Source organism: Ranitomeya variabilis, chromosome 7 (assembly GCF_051348905.1).
Source record: "Ranitomeya variabilis isolate aRanVar5 chromosome 7, aRanVar5.hap1, whole genome shotgun sequence".
Classification (NCBI taxonomy): Eukaryota; Metazoa; Chordata; class Amphibia; order Anura; family Dendrobatidae; genus Ranitomeya; species Ranitomeya variabilis.
The window spans coordinates 214,967,636-214,987,615 of record NC_135238.1 but is presented as its reverse complement, the minus strand read 5'-3'; the positions used below and the strand labels follow the sequence as shown (position 1 = coordinate 214,987,615).

Here is a 19,980-nt window from a genome sequence, read left to right as displayed (position 1 = left end):
GTTGTGGCAATGGTCTTCGGCGTTTTGCCACAACCAATCAGCGACTTGGATTCCATGACAGACAGAGGCCGCGACCAATGAATATCCGTGACAGAAAGAAAGACAGACAGATGGAAGTGACCCTTAGACAATTATATAGTAGATTACCTTTTCCTTATCTAGCTCTGACATATTCGCTAGTGTTTTACAAAGATGGTTTCACATCAGTTAACAGTAGCAATGTTACCAGTGAGCTCCAACTTTCAGAAACAAATATTATTACTTTTAGGATACATCTACATTGGGAATGAAACATTGTGGATTTTCCACTGATGGATTGCCTACTTTTTGTGTAAAATGAGCAGCAGTGTGGACTTTATAGGGAATCTGTCACCTGAATTTGGCGGACTATGTAAATGCCCTGTTTTCGGTCCGATGGGCGGTATTTCTTCTTTTTTCCTCCACCCCATCCTTCCCTGCTGTCTGCAATATTTTCCGGAATTGGGGTAGCAATGCAATCTTGTCTCGCGCACGCGCAGTATGCTTTGTCCATCTGCAGGCAAAGCCGAAAAGCATTACTGCGCATGCGCCGGCGCACTATGTCCCATAACACAGAGAAATACTTCCGCATGCGCACTAATGCTTTCCGGCTTTGCCTGCAGATGGGCAAAGCATACACGCGCAAACTATGGAGGACACCTACTCAAATTCCGGAAATTGCGGACAGCGGGGAAGGATCGGGTGGAATAAAAAAGAAGAAACACCGCCCATCGAACCGAAAACAGGGCATTTACATAGCCTGCCAAATTCAGGTGACAGATTCCCTTTAAATCCTCATCATGTCAATACATGCTGCGGATTGCACCTTCTCCAATGCAAAAATTGCCACCAATATTTTGGCAATGAAATCCGCAATAAAATTTGCAAATTTTTGCAGTTAAATCTTTGTGTGGACGTTGCTTACATCTCTTGAAGAAAAAAGGAGCAGTGGCATAGTTAACTCTAAAAGCAAGGCTTATGCCCCAGACTTCTGACTGGTCACCCTAGATCTCCGGGCGAGATCAACATGACACCAATACAGGCATATCCTGCAATAGAGCAGGAAGCCATAGTGAAAGAGCGAGACTTTTGCAGGCCATTAGCCCTTACAATGACCATTTTAGAGTCCTTACAATGACTATTTTAGAGCACCAAAGTTTGGGTCCCCATTTACTCTGATGGGGTTCGGGTAGAGCTCTGGTACCCGAACCAAACATTGGACTAAAGTTCGCTCGAACCCGAACTCCCACTGGTCCGCTCATCCCAACTAGTGATTTGTTTTTTAGGAGAGCATAAACCTTATTTTTTTTATGCACAAAGGGGGCATTATTACTTTTAGAGACGGCACCATTCATTTTTAACCGGGTGTTAATACTTTTTAAATGGAGGAACTAAAGAGGCATGATTACTAGGTTTAAGGGGGCACAATACTTGCCCTGCCCCACATGCTGGCAACCAACGCTAAGCCACCGTCTTACCACCAATGTGAATCCCATATGCCTTTTTATACCGTCTTCCTTGAAGTAGATCTACAGCCGCCTCATCCTTCACACCCTCCCCCCAAAAATAAGAAACAGAGAGAAAAAAGGAAAAGTTAGTTCAGGAAATGCCGGATTAGTTTATTAGGTGTGTTCGGCTAGAAGCACAGTCACTTTTTGCTCTTGTTGAATCACTGTCATTTGTAGTCTAGAAACAGATTTCTGCCTCCGTGTCTCCGTGTTTCTTTGAAGAGGAGACCAGAATACATGTAAGACATTGATTCCCCCCCCCCAAAAAAAAAATAAGTCCGCCAAACTAAGGTGGTTTATCTAAAAAAAGAGATTATTAAATTACATATATTAAAGCATAAAATGTATATACGGTACATATATATATATATATATATATATATATATATATATATATATATATATATATATATATAAAACATATGATGAATTTTCAAAAGTCTGAATTTTCACATTAGGAAGCAGCATTCCCTTGAGAAATATAGGTCAGTCAGAAGCTTTAGTGCAGGAGAGACTTTGAGGAACTTTTCCACACAGAATTACCTAATTCGAGCTGTCATTGCGAATAATTATATTTTATTTCCTTCGTATATACCGTAGTGCATTAATTATAAAAGGCGTTTACACAAAGTCCTAATCAATTTGCATATTTTTTCCCTCCAGGACAGATAGTCCCTGCAGAAAGACAGATGCCCTGGATGAAGTATAGAAATATGAGATAAAAGCCCACCCAGAACAGGAAGTTGGATGGAGACTGGATAGGAATAAAAGCATCAATGCAAGTGGTTCCCTCCCTGGAGAAAGAATGCTTAAAACAGAGTGTCCAGGATTTAAAAAAAAAAGAAAAAGAAAACAAACTCCCTCCTTCCAAAAATCACGCCACCATTGTCGATAGGTTGTGTCCAGTAGCGCAAATTAGCTCCAATGAAGTGAATGGTGCAGAGCTGCAAATGCTATACATGACCTGTGTTATGTCTTGTGGTGCACCCTCCTCTCAAGCCTTAATTTAGTACAAAATATATTTATATTAAATGTCTTAATATTAGTGCAAAAGTTGAATAGTTGCCTATAGAAAACTATCAGGTTGATGAACTCTATAAAGCAAACTGTCCGTTAGAATAAAGGTGGCCATACACATTAACAAAAACGTGCCAATTTGGTTGATCAGCTGACTTCTCATATGTGTTGTGGTGTCTTAACTGTTCCCAAAGACTGAAGTCGAGGGAATGGAGGATTGGATATGCTAGATTTCAATATGCCTTGTCCTTTGTTTTCGAGTAAGATCAGTCTTGAGATCTACATACACATTAGACTAATGTTGGCCAAAACCAGCTGATATATATCTGCAGGCTCAGATGACAGTCTAATGTGTATGATTGCCTCCCGACTCTTCTCACGACACATGTCGAGGGAGATATGGATCCAGTATATCGAATTTGAGGCTGCCGATCCTTTTGTTCTCGGTTAGATTAGCCGCTACCAGAAGAATATGGTGATGGCGCTTTCATACCGAACACAGGAGCGCTCAATAGCGCCAAGTGTTTCGGTGCATGAAAGAATCGGCAGAGATAGCAGTCAGATGAATGATCAGTTAAACCATCGTTCGTCCGTCAGCTATTTATTGTGCATGATGTGCTTTATTCCCTCTCTCTATTGAAAACTTCTGTATGCTTGGCCAAGAAGACCATAAATGACTATGGGGGGAGACAATGATATTATCAGCTATAGAATAATTTGGCAATATGAGGTATGTGACCATCTCAATAGGAAAGAGAGCTCTTAGGAATAAGATGGCAGATAAGTGAACACTGGACACCAGGGACTGACACATTATTCACCAGGACCCTAAATCATTAGAAACCAGAAACTGGGGGTCTAAGAGTGTAGAAATCAGGGAACATGGTACTAAACCACTAAAAACAAGGCACTGAGACTCTAATCTATCGGAAAGCAAGATCGGGCTATTAAACATTTAAAAGTCAGAGACTTTGGACCTAAACCACTGAAAATGAGAGACTTTGGGACTAAACCAGTGGAAGCGAAAGACCATGCCAGTAAACCAGTGGAAACCTGAGACCATGACATTAATCCACTGAAAATGAAATCCCTTAGTATTACACGACTGAAAACAAGAGACCTTAGCACTAAGCCACTGAAAATGAGAGCTCTCGGCACTGAACCACTGGAAACGAGAGACCTTGCCTCTATACCACTAAAAACTATACATCTTGGCACTAAACCACTGAAAACTAGAGACCTTGGCACAAAACCACTGGAAAGAAGACACCTTGGCACTGTACCACTAAAACAAAAGATCTTGACTCTAAACCACTGAAAATGAGAAAGGTTGGCACTAACTATTCGAAACAAAAGACCATGGCAGTGGAGATGAAAAATCATGACTATAAACCAGTGGAAACTAATCCCCATGGTGCTAAACCAGTGTAAACGCGAGACCATGACACTAAACCAGTGGAAACTAAAGACCTTGTCACTAAATGACTGAAAACAAGAGACCTTGGCACTAAACCACTAAAAACAAGAGACCTTGGCACTAAACCACTGGAAAAGAAACATCTTGGCACTAAACCACTGGAAACAAGACACCTTGGCACAAAATCACTAGAAACAAGAGAACTTGGCACTAAACCATTGAGAATGGGAAACTTTGCCACTAAACCAGTGGAAACAAGACACCTAGGCAATAAACCACTAGAAACCAGAGACCTTGGCCCTAAACCACTAAAAATTAAAGAGCTTTGTACTAATACCAGTATGAACCAAAGACCATGATAGTTAACCAGTGGAAACCAAAGACCTTGGCACTAAACCACTGGAAATGAGATACATTGGCACTAAACCACTAGAAACAAGAGACCTGGAAACAATAGGCTGGCCACACAGCTACTGGAAACCACGCATCATGGTTCTAAAGCACTGCAAACCAGGGATTGGGCACAAAACCAATCTGCGTAATTCTGTTAGCTTTATTTTTGCTGTCAAAAGAGGTACCGTAATCTAATTTTTGACAAGCAGCACATCCCCTAAGTTATATAGACATCACAGATTGAAATAGCCACATATTACTGGTATATTTAACTTATATGTCCTAGAGATTAACTCAGAAGAAAAGGTAATTTTACTGGTTACTGGGGCTACAAAAAATGATGTTGCTAAGTTGCTATGTCTGATTGAGTTTTTAATTCCATTTCAAGATCTAAAGTATAAATACAATTTCTTGTCATAAATTATTTACACCGACAAACTGTTCCAAAGTGCACCCAGGAAACATATTAAAGCTCACAGACTTTTATTTAGATTTAGTCACTGTCTGCTTGTATTAGTTTATGTTTGATAACAAAAAAATTGACTTTTAATAGAACAACCTCCATTAAGTTCTCAAATATAAAAACGCATTGTGGAAAGTTTAAAAAGCAATGTAACAGTAGTTGAACAATATAAAGTAGGTAACTCGTACCATTGATTTTAAGATGGATTTAAAGGGAACCTGTCAGGTGTATTTTGCTCCCCAAACTAAGACGACACTACTGTTCTGCTCCTGTAATTTCCAAAGCTGCATTTATCCACAAAACCAGATGTCCATTAGTTTCAAGACTGCTTGCGACACGTGAACATTTTCTGTCTGTGGATTTACACAGGGACCCTGGACTAAGGGTACCGTCTCACAGTGGCACTTTTGTCGCTACGACGGTACAATCCGTGACGTTCCAGCGATATCCATACGATATCGCTGTATCTGACACGCAGCAGCGATCAGGGACCCCGCTGAGAATCGTACGTCGTAGCAGATCGTTTGGAATTTTCTTTCGTCGCTGGATCTCCCGCTGTCATTGTTGGATCGGTGTGTGTGACACCGATCCAATGATGCGTTCGCTTGTAACCAGGGTAAACATTGGGTTACTAAGCGCAGGGCCGCGCTTAGTAACCCGATGTTTACCCTGGTTAGCATCGTAAAAGTAAAAAAAAACAAACAGTACATACTCACATTCCGGTGTCCGTCAGGTCCCTTGCCGTCTGCTTCCCGCTCTGACTGACTGCCGGCCGTAAAGTAAGAGCAGAGCAGAGCGGTGACGTCACTGCTGTGCTCTGCTTTCACTTTACGGCGGCACTCAGTCAGAGCGGGAAGCAGACGGCAAGGGACCTGCGCTTAGTAACCCGATGTTTACCCTGGTTACCCGACTTTCCAACGATCACGGCCAGGTCGTATCGCTGGTCGTGATCGTTGGAAAGTTGCGGAGTGTGACGGTACCCTAAGTCCCTGGAGTAGCCGCTGGTTGGTGGTGCAGGCTGGCAGCAAGAAGATATTACTATAAGATATTACAATGTCTCTAAAATATTGTGGAATATGTTTCCAATATAGAAATAATGGAAAAAAATTAGCAACATGGGATCTCTCAAACCAATTGGTTGGTTATCTTATGAATGTGATAATCCCTGGATCGTCTCTATTCTGTCTATTGTTCAGTTACAGGATCAGAGATTTTCCCACATGCTTAATTTACAACAATCTGCTCCAAAAGATGTTTCACTATTTAAACATTTTCCTTCCTAGAATTTCACATAATTGGCAGAGAAAAATTATTTCTCCAACAAAAGATATTCTCTGTTTTCTTCCACTCAACAGGGAATTAAAATGAAGCATCGAATGCATCCGGCTAAACTTATAAACGTCAGGCTCTTTTCTTGCAAGAAACCTAATCCTTGCTAATATTTTTGCAATTTGCTTGTGATTTGTACTAAATATGTAAATGCACAATGGAAATTCATGGCTTTGTCTGCTTATACAAAAATACATTTTAAAGAATTGTCCATAATAAGAAAAGCATGGCTGCTATATTTCAAAAACAAAGCCGCACCTCTCTTATGAATTGCTCATAATTTTATTTTAAAGTTCTTATAATCCTGGACAAACTCTTTGGCTATGTTCACAAGTTGCGTTTTTGCAGCGTTTTATTGCTTTTTTATGCTAATTTTCAGCTGCATTTCACAGTACCAGCAAAGTCTTTGAGATTTCTCCCTCCTACCTGGCTTCCTATCGTCCAGAGACTCCTGTGACATGGTCTCCCGGTACTTACCTACACGCAGCCTCCGATCCTCACAAGATCTCCTTCTCTACTCCCCTCTTATCTCCTCTTCCCACAACCGAATCCAAGACTTCTCCTGTGCTTCCCCTATACTCTGGAACTCTCTAACCTAACACATCAGACTTTCGCCTACCATAGAAACCTTCAAAAAGAACATGAAGACCGACCTCTTCCGACAAGACCTCTTCCGACAAGCCTACAACCTGCAGTGATCCTCAACCTACTGAACAGCCAGACAACCAGCTCTACCCTCTCCTAGTGTATCCTCACCCATCCCCTGCAGACTGTGAGCCCTCGCGGGCAGGGTCCTCCCTCCTTATGTACCCGTGTGCCTTGTTTTTTGCTCATGTGTAATGTATTTGTCTATATTTGCCCCCTTTTTCACATGTAAAGCGCCATGTAATAAATGGCGCTATAAAAATGTTGTATGTAATAATAATAATTTCAGACATCTCATGCACACAGCTTGTTTTTTTTTCGTGACTGTTTTGTCAAAGGGCTGCATTTTTGCAAAATGAACGGTCACTTATATCAGCGTTTTTCACCCATTGAAAGCATTGGGTAATGCAAAAAACGCAGGTATCAGGTTTTGCTGATTTTTTTGTGCCAATACCTGTTGAATCAGAATTATTTTTATGCACTAAACGTTATCAGCATGCACAAAAGACAAATGTACCCTGACAAAAAAGCAGCAATAAAAGCGAGGCGAAAGCTAAGCAAAAAACTCAGCAAAACCTACTTTTTGTAAGTAGCTTCAACAAAGCTTAAACTTTGCCTAAAAACAATGCAGCAAAAACGCAAGGTGTGAACATAGCCTTTACCTTGCATAGGGAATGGAATGGTATTGGCTTTGTGGACCAGTCCATATTTAAGATTATAAACAAGGGAAAGAAAATGACTTACTACATCATTAATTACTACAAGAAATCACATCCTAACCTTCTTTAGTCTACGGCATCATTGACCCTGAAGTCTGTTATCCCAGCACTTCAAATAACATGACACATAAATGTTCAATTCCAGTCGGGCCACCATCTAGTGACACATAAATGTTCAATTCCAGCCTCCATTTATTAATAAAAGGTCAGCATCGAAAACTTGTTTTATAAGTGATGAAGAGTCATCAAACATTGTACTTTCCATGTGACCTAAGATGTCCACATCTTTCACTTTGCTTTTTACCATATCATGCAGTCTTTGGTCGTTTGTTCACTGCAACTTTTAACAACATTGAAAGTTTTTTTACGGTTTTGGAAAAACCCTGAGTGTATTTTTTTTTTTTTTAAAGTGTCTCCTCGTTGAGAACTGGAGAAAGATTTGTGGCGTGGCGAACACTGCTGTTCGTCATGAATTCGACGAGCGTCAGTGCCCACGTTCCCCATGCCGCCGCAGCTCTATCCACTTTGTCAGAGTTCGGTGAAAATGGCGTGAGAACACCAAAAGTCCCAATATTTTAGAGCAGCCTCGAGCTAATCCAAAATATTTTCAAAACTTTTTACGCCAGCATAAAGCTGTAATGAATCGGGACCTAAGACTTGATGCCGTAATATTGTTAAAGTTGCAGTGAACAAAAGGACCAGAGGCTGCATTATTTTGGGAAAAATGAAAAATGCACCTATCTCAGATCATATGGAGATATACAGTATATGAATTTGATGACACGTCAATGAGTTAGTGGAAAACATCAGACTGCACTTGAATGACATGGGTGTGACGTGCCATTTTCACAGACTGACACAATGGAGAATTTTCTTTTTCCATCTTCTCCACATCCAAGAAAAAGAGAGATTAAATTTCAATCAGAGTTTGATCAGAGTGTGATTAGCATAATTGGTCTGATTCTCTCGGATTAGAAAAAAATACGCTGGGAGTGAGCCTAGCCTAATTAAAGTGCTGGGATGATACACTTTCTGACTGATATTGTGAGACGTTGGTGAGAGCTAATCTGCATACTTTTCTCATGCCCCCTGAAGAAGGAGAGCTTCTGAAACGTGCGTCGGGGTGGGGGCACGGACTCTGGGAACCTGGTGCCCTACATCCCATTGGAGGTAACTAGCATTCACATACATTTTTACAACTATTGTATTTCAGCTTGAGGGGAATTTGTAGCCTATACACATTGTACTTCTATATTGGAACAGGTTTATACTCCGTTTGATACTCTGTGTAGGTGATTCTCCCCTTTTCTGTTGCTATGTTGTTTATATTCAACTTATCCCCTGGGTGGGGAACGAATGATCCTCTGATGGCTTTTTGAAATGGGATGTGGGTTGCCCTGGTCCCCTGGCTCCGTGCGCCCCTGTTGTCATCACACCACAGTGCGGTCTTGTACGCCATGCGGCGTTGTGCCTTAACCTGTTTGTTATATTTTAATTAATAAAGACTATTTATATATTATCACCTATGGACTTTTTTTTTTACTTTTGACCCACTCCTCTCTCGTTATTGTGCATTAGCGACCGGTCTATATTTTCAGTCCTTTATTCGTATCAGCCGGAGTTACACTTGTTCTATCCACCCCCTGTAATCTTTGGGTGGTTTTCAGTATGCTGATCAAAGTCGTGTTTCTGTTTAATTATACTTTTCGACCATGGAGCATCACCAATAAGACTCTATTCTCAGCTGATCTCCTTTAGAAAAGTCAGTACCTTTCCAAAGATGTAAAAAAAATGCACAAGTCAAATGAATCTATAGGCCTCCGTGCAACCAACATATGCCAAATGGGTAATGGCGCACCTTTTTTTTCCAATGTATAGGAGACCCTTTAGCAACCAGAAATTAAGAGTCTATGGATTGAGTAACCAAAGTGCAATCTTCCTAGTGAGATAATAACTCTTCCAGGCTTGGTACTTACATAACATACCCTATGGGTGTTCTACCAACCATGCCATGATCTAGAGCCGTGGGCACAGCTACAACTGTTGAGTAACAGATGTCGCTTATATGAGTTTCTAACTGCAGCAGAGCCAAATCTCTCAGTTGGCACGACTTGTGGTGATGTCTCCATTCTTTTCCCCAAGACTGTAGGCAGCCCCAGCTTACTGTAATACCACAATGCAAAAAATAAATAAAATAAGATCAGACCTGCTACATCTATTATATTAAACTATACATTAATAATTGTATGCAGTTTCAAATATAATCTGGACAATGAAGTAACAAGTTCGAGAGTAGGAGAAGAAAGGAAAATAATAATGGAAAAATCAAAAGGTGATTTCAACAGAAAGGAATTACCAATTAAGCAAAAATAAAAAGGAATCCAGGTGTGTCAGTGTAAATTCCCCAAGGAAGTTGGTTACTAATCCTCTTTTGAAAGGAAATCTTATTGTCAAAGGAAAGGTAAATATCGACAGAACATCTGAAGTAGAGACGAGCAAAAAGAAAACTACCCAGAACCAGAGTCGAGTTCGTTCCTCCATGGCAGCCGGAAAAGGGCAGTGTTTACTCCTCCGCCCGGTATCCTGCCGATTACTTAGCCCCGTTGATGTCATTTTGTCATGAAATCTAGAGATGGGGGCAAAGGATTGTCAGTGCTGAAGTTTGCACCCTCTGCTGAGGGGGACTGAATTGGACACTGAACAAGGGTAGTTTGAATCTTTTTGCTCATTATCAATTTGAAGTTATCGCACAGGCCAACTACAGGGCTAATGTACTCATGGAGAATTCCTAAACATAGCCATAGGCACACAAATATTCCTTCTAACCCCCTCATACACATCTATGTCTGGCTCCGGCAAACAGTTGTTCTCAAAGGAGAAAAAACTGCGGACCGATATCTCCAGCAGTGTCTTACCTCCTAAGAGAATCAACGATTGGGCATGTTAAAATCTAATATGCCCAATCTTTCTGTCCCCTAAAATCTGGCATGTTCAGCCAACGTTCATCTAATGTTATCATTATCCTGGCCTTAGTTGAACAGCTATCTTTCTGGTGTCAATTGGAGAAATAATTATACATCATTAGATTAATATAGGCCCTAGGAATCATAAGATCTACCGTACTAAACCAGTCGATTTCCATTGGACTGCCACGGGGGGCATTCTGACTCTCCACCGACATCATAGGATTGTTCCTTAGGCCTAATTGTGAATTCGGCAGACGTCGGCGTGTAATGGAGCATGTGACATCGCCGCCATGCGCCGTTACATGCATGCCGACGTCAGCCTCTGATCTCTGATTGGCCGGCAGCGTGCTTTGTGGCACGCAGACCCAATGTGTCTGTGCACTGCTATACACTTCTACTGATGAAGTTTCTGCTGGCGTCGGCGGGTGGCCTTTACACCGCTGGGCATTGGGGTCCAATCTAGCAGAAATCTATTATACTGGTCATACACAGTCTAATTCTATAGATAAATATTGGGACCATGTAGGGGACTTTGCATGATACTCATATTATAGGAACATTTTATTTTACAGCTATCTCTTCTGATATATCTATACATATGTGTTCTTGGCTCAGCCGAGCAAGCCTGTTTTTTGTTACGAGGAGAGAGGAGAAATCACTCGAAAAAAACAAATAAAAAGGATCAGTAATGAAATTCCAACTCTATCCCCAACTTATACTTTTAAATGTTTGCTCATTTCTACCTAAAATATTCACTGGTAATGTGGTCATGCATTTGTTAAAATGCTAAATTAGGCAGACCGACATTCCAATCGAAGCCCCATGACCCCTAATCTAACCATGCATGATTCTCACTGAGGAAAGAGGAGTACTATAGGGGCACCTCTCATGAAAACAAAGAATTGGGCATGTTGAAATCAGATATGTCCCATCTTTTTTTTATTTTGATGAAGATTATAGATTTTCAGAAAATACACCTTTTGAGTGTTGATAGATAACACAATGGGTTCAGCGTTGACTGTGGAGACACCCTTCATAATAAAAAGTCCTGTTTTAGTTACATTTCCAGTGATACACTCATGGTAGTAGTTCCGATTCATCAGACTGTACGCATCTTTTTTCCTCCCATCAGGGGAGAGTCGTGTATCCCCCATTAATGGTCGTACAGTCTTGTTGAAATTGGTGGGCTCGGGTACCATCAATGCAATGTGTCTGGCCACAAGAAGTCTCTCCACAACCGATGACCTGAGATTTTCCTCCCGAACAGTAGACCATGCCATACGATAGTGTTAGAACAACTTAGCATCCCAAAAATGCTTCAATAATTCCTAATGATATGAACAATTTCACACATGATTAGTCGTCTACTGAAAGTCATGCACACATACGGCCAACCAGATGTTAATGTTCTGCACAGAGAGTTATTGTTTGTCAAACACTCTGGACTAATCAGATTGACAAAAATGTACCATTGTTACAGGATGATAATCGACAAACTCCCGAAAATAAGGATAAAAATCCTGAAAAATCCCTAAAAATGTGATTGATTGGATACATTAATTTTCACTACATGTATTGCAGGCTTGAAAGTTAAATGTTTTTTTTTTCCATACTAGGCATTTTAAAGGGCCTAACATATTACCATAGCGGTCACATTGGCACTACTACACCATGAAAATTGTTGAAGCTTCAAGACCCTTGTAGTTTACTCAAGTAAAACTTGTCAACACAAAATAATTTCTGCCCTTTACTAAATGTTTGTTCATTTAGCAAGTGAGACCTACTACCACAAAAAAGGTTCCACCAACTTATACACTTTTTATCCTCTTAATATATTGCAGTCATCATATTATATAGCACTGTGTACTTACAATTGCTTATTTTTTCTACTCAGCTAATTCTTCTCTTTTCCATTAGATCTATGACATCACGTGATTAAAAACTGACTAGTTGGATCCTTATACACTCTATGTAGAAACAGGAAGTCTCTTTTCCCTGCATGAGTCACTGCAAAAGTCCCTGGAAGGGGGAGGAGGGAGCAGCTGGGTCAGGAGTTGAAGAGGGGAATGATAAATGAAGGGACAAGAGGCTTCCTGTTTCTACATAGAGCAAAGAAAAGAGAAAAGAGAATAATTATCTGGGTAGAAGGGAAAATGAGAAATTGTAAGCACACAGTGCTATATAATATGATGATTGCAATATATTAAGAGGATAAAAACTTTGATGGGAGGAGTGCTTCTTTAAATGGAATGTGCAGTCAGAAAATTATCTACTATTTAAATCAGTTTTCTGAGCAACACTATTTTTTGCATTTTTTTTACCGTATCACAAACTGTGTTAGACAAAAACAAATGAGAAATCTTGCAATATCCAGTATACGATCTTTATAAAAATAAAAAAAGGTAATATTCTTGCAATTTTCACACCCACCACTTGGGATATTTTAGGCTCTGTCCTTTCAGGATGCGTTTTCAGCAGACTCATTATTAGATGCAGGATTATAATGACTGGTCACACCTCTATAACCAGCTGATAACACAGGATGCACTATTCCCAATAAACGATGTCATAGCTGACCCTGACCCCTCCTTTAACCTTTGCACACGTTCATTAGATGCTTCAATGCAAAAATAGTCTGTTTATTGTGGCTAATGTACATGTGTATTTCCTGAAAATAACAGGAAGTTACAGTAAAAAATAGCCCCACTGGCTAGTGTGAGAATTGCAAGATTTCAACTTTTTTATTTTTAGTAAAAAGTTTAGTATAGAAAAAAAATACAAAAAATCTGATTAAAACAGTACTGTAAGACATTTTCTGTTTACAGATTTCCTTTAAGATGTTGCATTTCTCAAAGGTTCAGCTGATAGTGCTGACTTTAATTTGTATGTAAATTATCCTCATTCCTGGCCTGAGGCCTAACAGAAAAAAAAGGGAGTATTTTATGCTTATCGTCAAGAAGTACAGGTGTATCAGACTGCTGGAAGAACAATTTCTCTACTTGAAAGACCAGGGAACAGTAGACCAGGTAACCTAAGCAGGGTCAGCTGAATGACAAGAGCAGGAAGAATGCCAGGTGTTACTGACTTGTGCATGCGTCTCCACTCTACACGCGGACAGATATATGTATTTATGAAATATATATGATATATCTTTGAAATATAAACGGTATATCAAGCTAATATGCAGGTGCATGTATACGCTGTGGCTAATATAAAAACATATATATAGTACATATACTATGTGATCAATGCTTACATAAAGTCCACTATTGCTATACACGTAAAAAAAAGTAAGGTACTTAAAAAAAAGTTAACTATCAAAAAATGTAAAAGCCATCCAACCGCGTCAAGGTGTACCAGTCTACTGGATGGTCCCTAATTATAATTGCTCACCTCTCCATAAGCCAAAACAGGCCAGAGCATATTCGTGCACCTAAATGTCAATTTAACACTATAAGTGTGGGGGCCCTTTTTATGTTTTCTTCTATTGCGCATTGTGAAGCGTGGCCCTCTCCTGGGCCGTTCCCTCTTATCCACCCATTTTTTTTCTAGAGACCAGATTCCAAGTGACACACAAGAGTCTGCATATCAGTAATACATACGACTTCTAGTCCAATAAAAGATCTTTTTTGATACACGGTTCAATGGCCAAATAGTAAGACGTCATTCGGGCATCAATTTTTTATCTCTTAGGTGAAAAAAAATGAACTGTTTTTCATCAATGACCTGGATCCAATTTTAATCCATTTAATGTGTCCGTTTTTACCATCTGTGTAGCATCCTTTTTTTCTCGTATGCAAAAAACAGCAAGAAAAGCACTCAGGTGACAGAGGGATGACATCCATTTGTTGTCCATTTTTTTCATAGACCTATTGATTTGAATGGGTAAGATTGATCCATGACTCAAATTGAAAACAGACCAGTCTCTGTTTTATTTCACTTGGTCTGCAAAAAATGCAGACAAGTGAACAACCCCACAGAACGTTTCAATAAAAGGAAAAAGAAACGGCACTCACCGCTTATTTTGGCGAGTGCCAAGTATCTTCCGTTTTGAAAAGTCAGATGGCCTCGGACGAGGATTGAAACACAATGCTCGGACTGACCATCGGCTCTCCCAACCCAAAAGGGACAGCATGCATTTCCCTGCCGATGTCACGATCGGGTCGGGAGAACCGCCAGCTAGTCCGTCCCGGCATTGCATTGTGATTCTCATCCCGGTTCAACAGCTGTCTGGCTCTTCCCTTATTGAAATGTTCTATGGACTGAATACGATCAGAGTCAGAGCCCCATTGGAAATGGATTTAAAAAATGTTTGAATATGAAAATTGAATGGCCATTGAGGAGTAGCTGCATAGTCTACGATGGGTAGGCGCTCTACTTGGGGAAAACACAGATAGATCACATAGAAGAAAAATGAGGATTTAGGCCGGATTCACAACTCTGTGACCACGGTCCAAGTACGGACCATCATATACAGATCGTTTGTAAGTCTCCTGACCCAAACTTAACAGTCTCATAGGCCGTTGGGGCTCAAGTAAGGAGATCACGGCCAACCTACACATCAAGGTCCTCAAACGGAGGTGGGAACCCAGTCTTAGGCCACATTCAGTATTTGGCCAGTATTTTACATCAGTCTTTGTAAACCAAATCTAGGAGCGGAATAATCAGAGGAAAGGTATAATAGAAACACGTCACCACTTCTGTATTTATCACCCACAGGTTTGGACTGGCCCACAGGAGAATCCTCCGGTGGGCCCCTGTGCAAGAGAGGGCCGCCACCCTTTTATATGAGCAGTACTTGGCACAATATATTTCAATCACTATGTACAGACAAAGGCGGCATCTTATTCATTTAACAATCTACCCAATTCATTGTTATATACATTTGTGATTGAGGATTTGCATATAGCTGAAAAGTGGGGCCCTGGAGCTGGTTACTGGTGGGCCCTTGGCAACCCAGTCTGACATTGATCACCCACTCCTGGTTTTGGCTTACAAATACTGATGTAAAATACTGACCAAATACTGAACGTGTGAACGTAGCCTTGGGGTTGAAGCCTGGGTCATAGGCCCACAAGAAATGCAAAAGACATCTACATTTAAAAAATAAATACATTTTATACTAAGTTTGTGTTTCTGTTTAATAAATTATCTTATTTAATAATATAGAAACATGTTTTACATGGTAATTTCAACCTAATCTTCATTCTTGTGATTTTCTACTGCAACTAACACAATTTTAATTTTAGAAGGTTTTTTCCCCCAATTGATTTACGGTAATTTATAAGGCTAATTAAAAGTCTAGCTTAATGTGTTGATAATTCTAATTTAGACAATACATATATCTGTGTGTATTATATATTATCTTGGTTTCTAAATCTTCTATTTGTACCTATTTAGAATGAAACTTTATTTTTTCACTTTTGTCTGGTTCCAGCTCTTCTTACTGATGAGCCATAAAGTGTTTTATTAGGAGCGGTCATGTGACCGGTGGAACTTTTTTATAAGACAAAAAGTAGGTATTGTTTAGGAAACAATTTTAAGAACACTGAGGCTGATTGTCTTCTCTTCCCACATGGGCTGACAAGCCTGGTGTAGCCGGAGGTAAGGCTGTGTTTTTCTAAGGAATCCTGCATAGAGCTCCTTGCTTTTAAAACTCTGATTTCACAACAGCTACCCATGGATTAACCCTTACTTCGCAAGCAAGTACTAAAGACGATCAGGAAAAAAAAAAAAAGAAGAAAACTCCCACTTTTTCAAAATTAAAAAAAGCCACTTTTACTAAAAGGGTGAAACAATTTAGGGATGAGATTAGATACATAGACGATCATTTAACTCTTCCACCACTGAGGTTAATATAAAACAAACAGAGACCTACATAAAAAAAACATCAACAAAAATAATAAATAAAAGAAGAGAAATAAATAAAAGTAATTATTACAAATCATTGCATAAAATTCCACCCACTACACATACCATAAACATTCGACAGACAAGAAATAATTGAAGCCATGCATTATACATTGAACCGTTCAAGGTCAGTAACATAAAAAAAAGAATAAAAAGGGGGGAAAAAAAGGGAAATAAGTTATGTGCAGCCATCTGTATCACCCAAGAAAATACAAAGAATGTGCATAAAATAATGAAATGTAGCTAATTAGCAAATCTTATTGCATTTTCAAGCCATAAAAAGTGACAGGTTTGCAAAAACACATTTAAGAAAAAGGGACACTTTAATTTCACATATGGCACGGTATTTGTACACCTGTTGTAATTTGATGAGAAGGTGACGAAAGAGAATAACAAATAAATAAATAATCTGTTTCCGATTTTGAGCAAAATGGATTTGTATAAAATAAATAATAATAATAATAATAAAAATAAAAAATATGTAGAAAAATCCAAACTTGAAATAATCAGCGCTATAAAGTTTGGGCTGGATAAATAAGACCAGTGATGATTCTTGTCTTCTGATCTGCAAAAAAAAGTGTGAGTGTTCCTTCCTCCCCTTTCCTTATTCAAAATAAATAAAAATTAATTAATTAAAGAATCTTGCAAATAAAAAAAAAATTATACAAGATGGCGAGTAGCTTGTTGTTTAGAGGGCAGGGGAAAAAGGAGGAAAATGGAGGATATTGTTATATACACAAAGGGATAAATTTCAACAACTCAACCAGTCAGCAGCTGCTATTCTGTTCAAGGAAGGAACACAAAAGAGTAGGAGAGATGAAGAGGGCAGTGCAGGAAGACAGCAGTGATCAGATGCTCCATATACAGCACCCTTGTTCTCCCCCCCCTGATCCTTCCTATCAATCCACATTACCCTCCTGGCATCAAGCCTGGAATTTGTATGGTGTTGTTGCGGCGATTTTGGCATTAAAATCACTTTATAGGTAGGCTTACCTCACTTAACCCCTGAGATACTAGCCACTATGCAAAACAGAAGGTGGGGTTATTACGCTTGTAGTCAACACCCCTTTAACCCTAAGACGCGTAGCTTTAAATAGATGGGAATGAATGGGACATTTGGGGGGGCTGGATAAGCCAATCGACAGCATTACCACCAGTTTACGGTTACTGGCAGATGTTCCTGGCATTGAGTTGCAAGACATATGGGATTTGTGCAAAACTGAATTACACTTAAACACTGGACTGATTCTCTCGACAACAAATGTTCCCTTGATATCTGCAAATCCACAGGAAGAAAATGGACATCCGTGGCAAATAAATCTTAAATAATCCTACAGAATTTTTTTTAAAAATTTTTTTCCCTCTTTACCGAAGGGAGGAAATAGTCTACGATACCGAAGAGGTGGACCGGGCACGACACGAGAAAACGAGAAGGGTTAATAATAAGTGTCTTATTGCCAGAAGAGGATATGTTCCGGGGAGCTAGGGTGCCTCATACCTTGCACCTCAGGGAGGGGCAGAAAGGGAGCTGTAGGGTTAAATATGGGAATACCGAATGCAATGTCCCAGTTTAGCTAGCAGAAGCCTCTGGGAAGAAATGCAGAAAAACAAACAGAGAAGCAGATAGCAGCCTGCAAGGGGAGAGATAGGAGAGGGGCACAGGGAGGGCATGCATTCACCTTCTCATGTGCCTCCCCCTCTGTAAGACTACAGCACCCCTACTGATCCCATAGAGAACTGTATAACAACACAGGGAACCCCCCATGTATCCAAACAATCCTTCCCCTGCTAGTTGGGACCCTTAGAAGTAACCCCTCGCTGTAATTGCCTTGCCCTGCTTCTGCTTAAGTGTGCACTCACCTTATGCCCAGGGTCTCCTCCTTGCCAGGGATTCAGGGGGGTGAATATTTTAGGGAGAGGTGATAGAAGGTTATCTCTGCTTTTCCTTGCCAGTCTCTTTTTGTGTGCTGTGTGTCTCTCCAGGAGCTGTGGGAAAGGACATAAAGGAAGAGGGTGTAATTGTGCTCCCTCTATGTGTGTGTGTCTGTTTAGTTCCTTGCAGCAGATTGAAGGAGATTCTTCTCAAGGTTTTTATTCAGCTTCACTTCAAGGCAAAGCTTCATGAACCAAAAGTGACGTCAGCCAACAAGCCTCTAACAATGAAACTTGCTGTTAACCAGAGAGTCTGCAAAGGAGGAAAAAAAATGTTTATTTGCTTGTTTTATTTTAATTTTTTTTCCCCCTAAGTTTATCGATTTGATATCCTTTGCCAATCTGTACTGACCGAAAGGGAGAAACAACCATGTAATACCCATCTCTGGTGTAAAGATTACTTTTGTAACAAAAAAGAAATGTAACTCACTTTATTATTATTATTATTATTATTATTATTATTATTATTATTATTATTTACTAACTTCCTTTTACTTCATTTTCTCTAAAATATATAAATATAAAGAAAGGATTAATATATTAATGGTTAAATCTATCAGAACATATTTAATTATTGCATTTATATATTTGTTTTAAACAGCTGTAAATATTAATAATTGCTTTTTATTATTATAAACATTATTTTTATTGTTGTTTCTTGTTTTTATTATATATAAATTTGTGTGTGTGTTTATGTCATTTTTTAATAACTTCTATTTTTATCTTTATTTCTCGATTATCAACTTAAACAAACACATTAAAAAACCACCATGTAATGTTCACAGGCACGTATAAGGCTAGGTGAATACAACGTACGACAATTTTGAGGGAAAATTTAAGGCATCATCTGCCATTGAACCCCTTAAAAGAATCTATTCTGTGTACGGTTCTATATTCAGATATGTTAAAAATAAGAGACACATCGTCGTTCTACGTCATCATATGAAACTCTCTTGAATTTTGGACTCTGGTTCATGACACTCCCCCAGCTCCGTCGATTACTCCAGATTCTAGTTGACACATTTAGAATATTAATTTTATATTTTAAGACAGGCTCATAACTATAGTGGATGCAGGCCCTGAAGTCATACCTGGGCCCTGGAGTCTCGGTTGACCAAAATGGTTCCTTTATCCCATATGAGAAGGCCAATACTATTAAAGACTTGTGATAGTTGGGGGCCTTGTTAGAGATTTTGAATTAGGGCCCATGAGCCAAATAAATTCCAAAAGGACACCCTTTTGACTTGCCATCATCTAATAAAGTCTACTCGTACATCTTTGTATAGGCCGTGTGTCAAATAAGCATCAAAGAAGAGGTGTGAATTCAGCCAAGGAGCGACATACAATCAAGAACATGTTCTTTCTTGTATGATCAAGAAAATCTTTCAGGAACGATTAAAAACATGTTCTGTCTTATAAGATCAAGAAAATCTTTCTGGAACGACTGAGAACATGTTCTTTCTTGTGTCATTGAGAAAATCTTTCTGGAACAATAGAGAACATGTTCTGTCTTGTATGATCGAGAAAAGCTTTCTGGAACGATAGAGAACATGTTCTGTCTTACAACATCAAGAAAACCTTTCTGGATTGATTGAGAACATGTTCTGTCTTGTATGATCAAGAACATCTTTCTGGAACAATTGAGAACATGTTCTTTCTTGTA

At 39.4% G+C, this 19,980-nt stretch overlaps 1 protein-coding gene across 16 annotated transcripts in view; it reads right to left on the bottom strand.

The window, feature by feature from the left end:
- BAZ2B (bromodomain adjacent to zinc finger domain 2B) overlaps window positions 1-18,571 on the bottom strand; it is a 330,703-nt gene extending 312,132 nt beyond the window's left edge. For 5 of the 16 annotated variants that reach the window (XM_077272884.1, XM_077272888.1, XM_077272886.1 and 2 more), the window contains exon 1: window positions 18,246-18,567. The gene's annotated coding sequence lies outside the window, so the exon portion shown is untranslated. Of the gene's footprint in view, window positions 1-18,245 lie in introns of all 16 variants that reach the window. The other 11 variants (XM_077272883.1, XM_077272879.1, XM_077272877.1 and 8 more) reach the window with 5 other exon arrangements.
- Window positions 18,572-19,980: the final 1,409 nt, after the last annotated feature.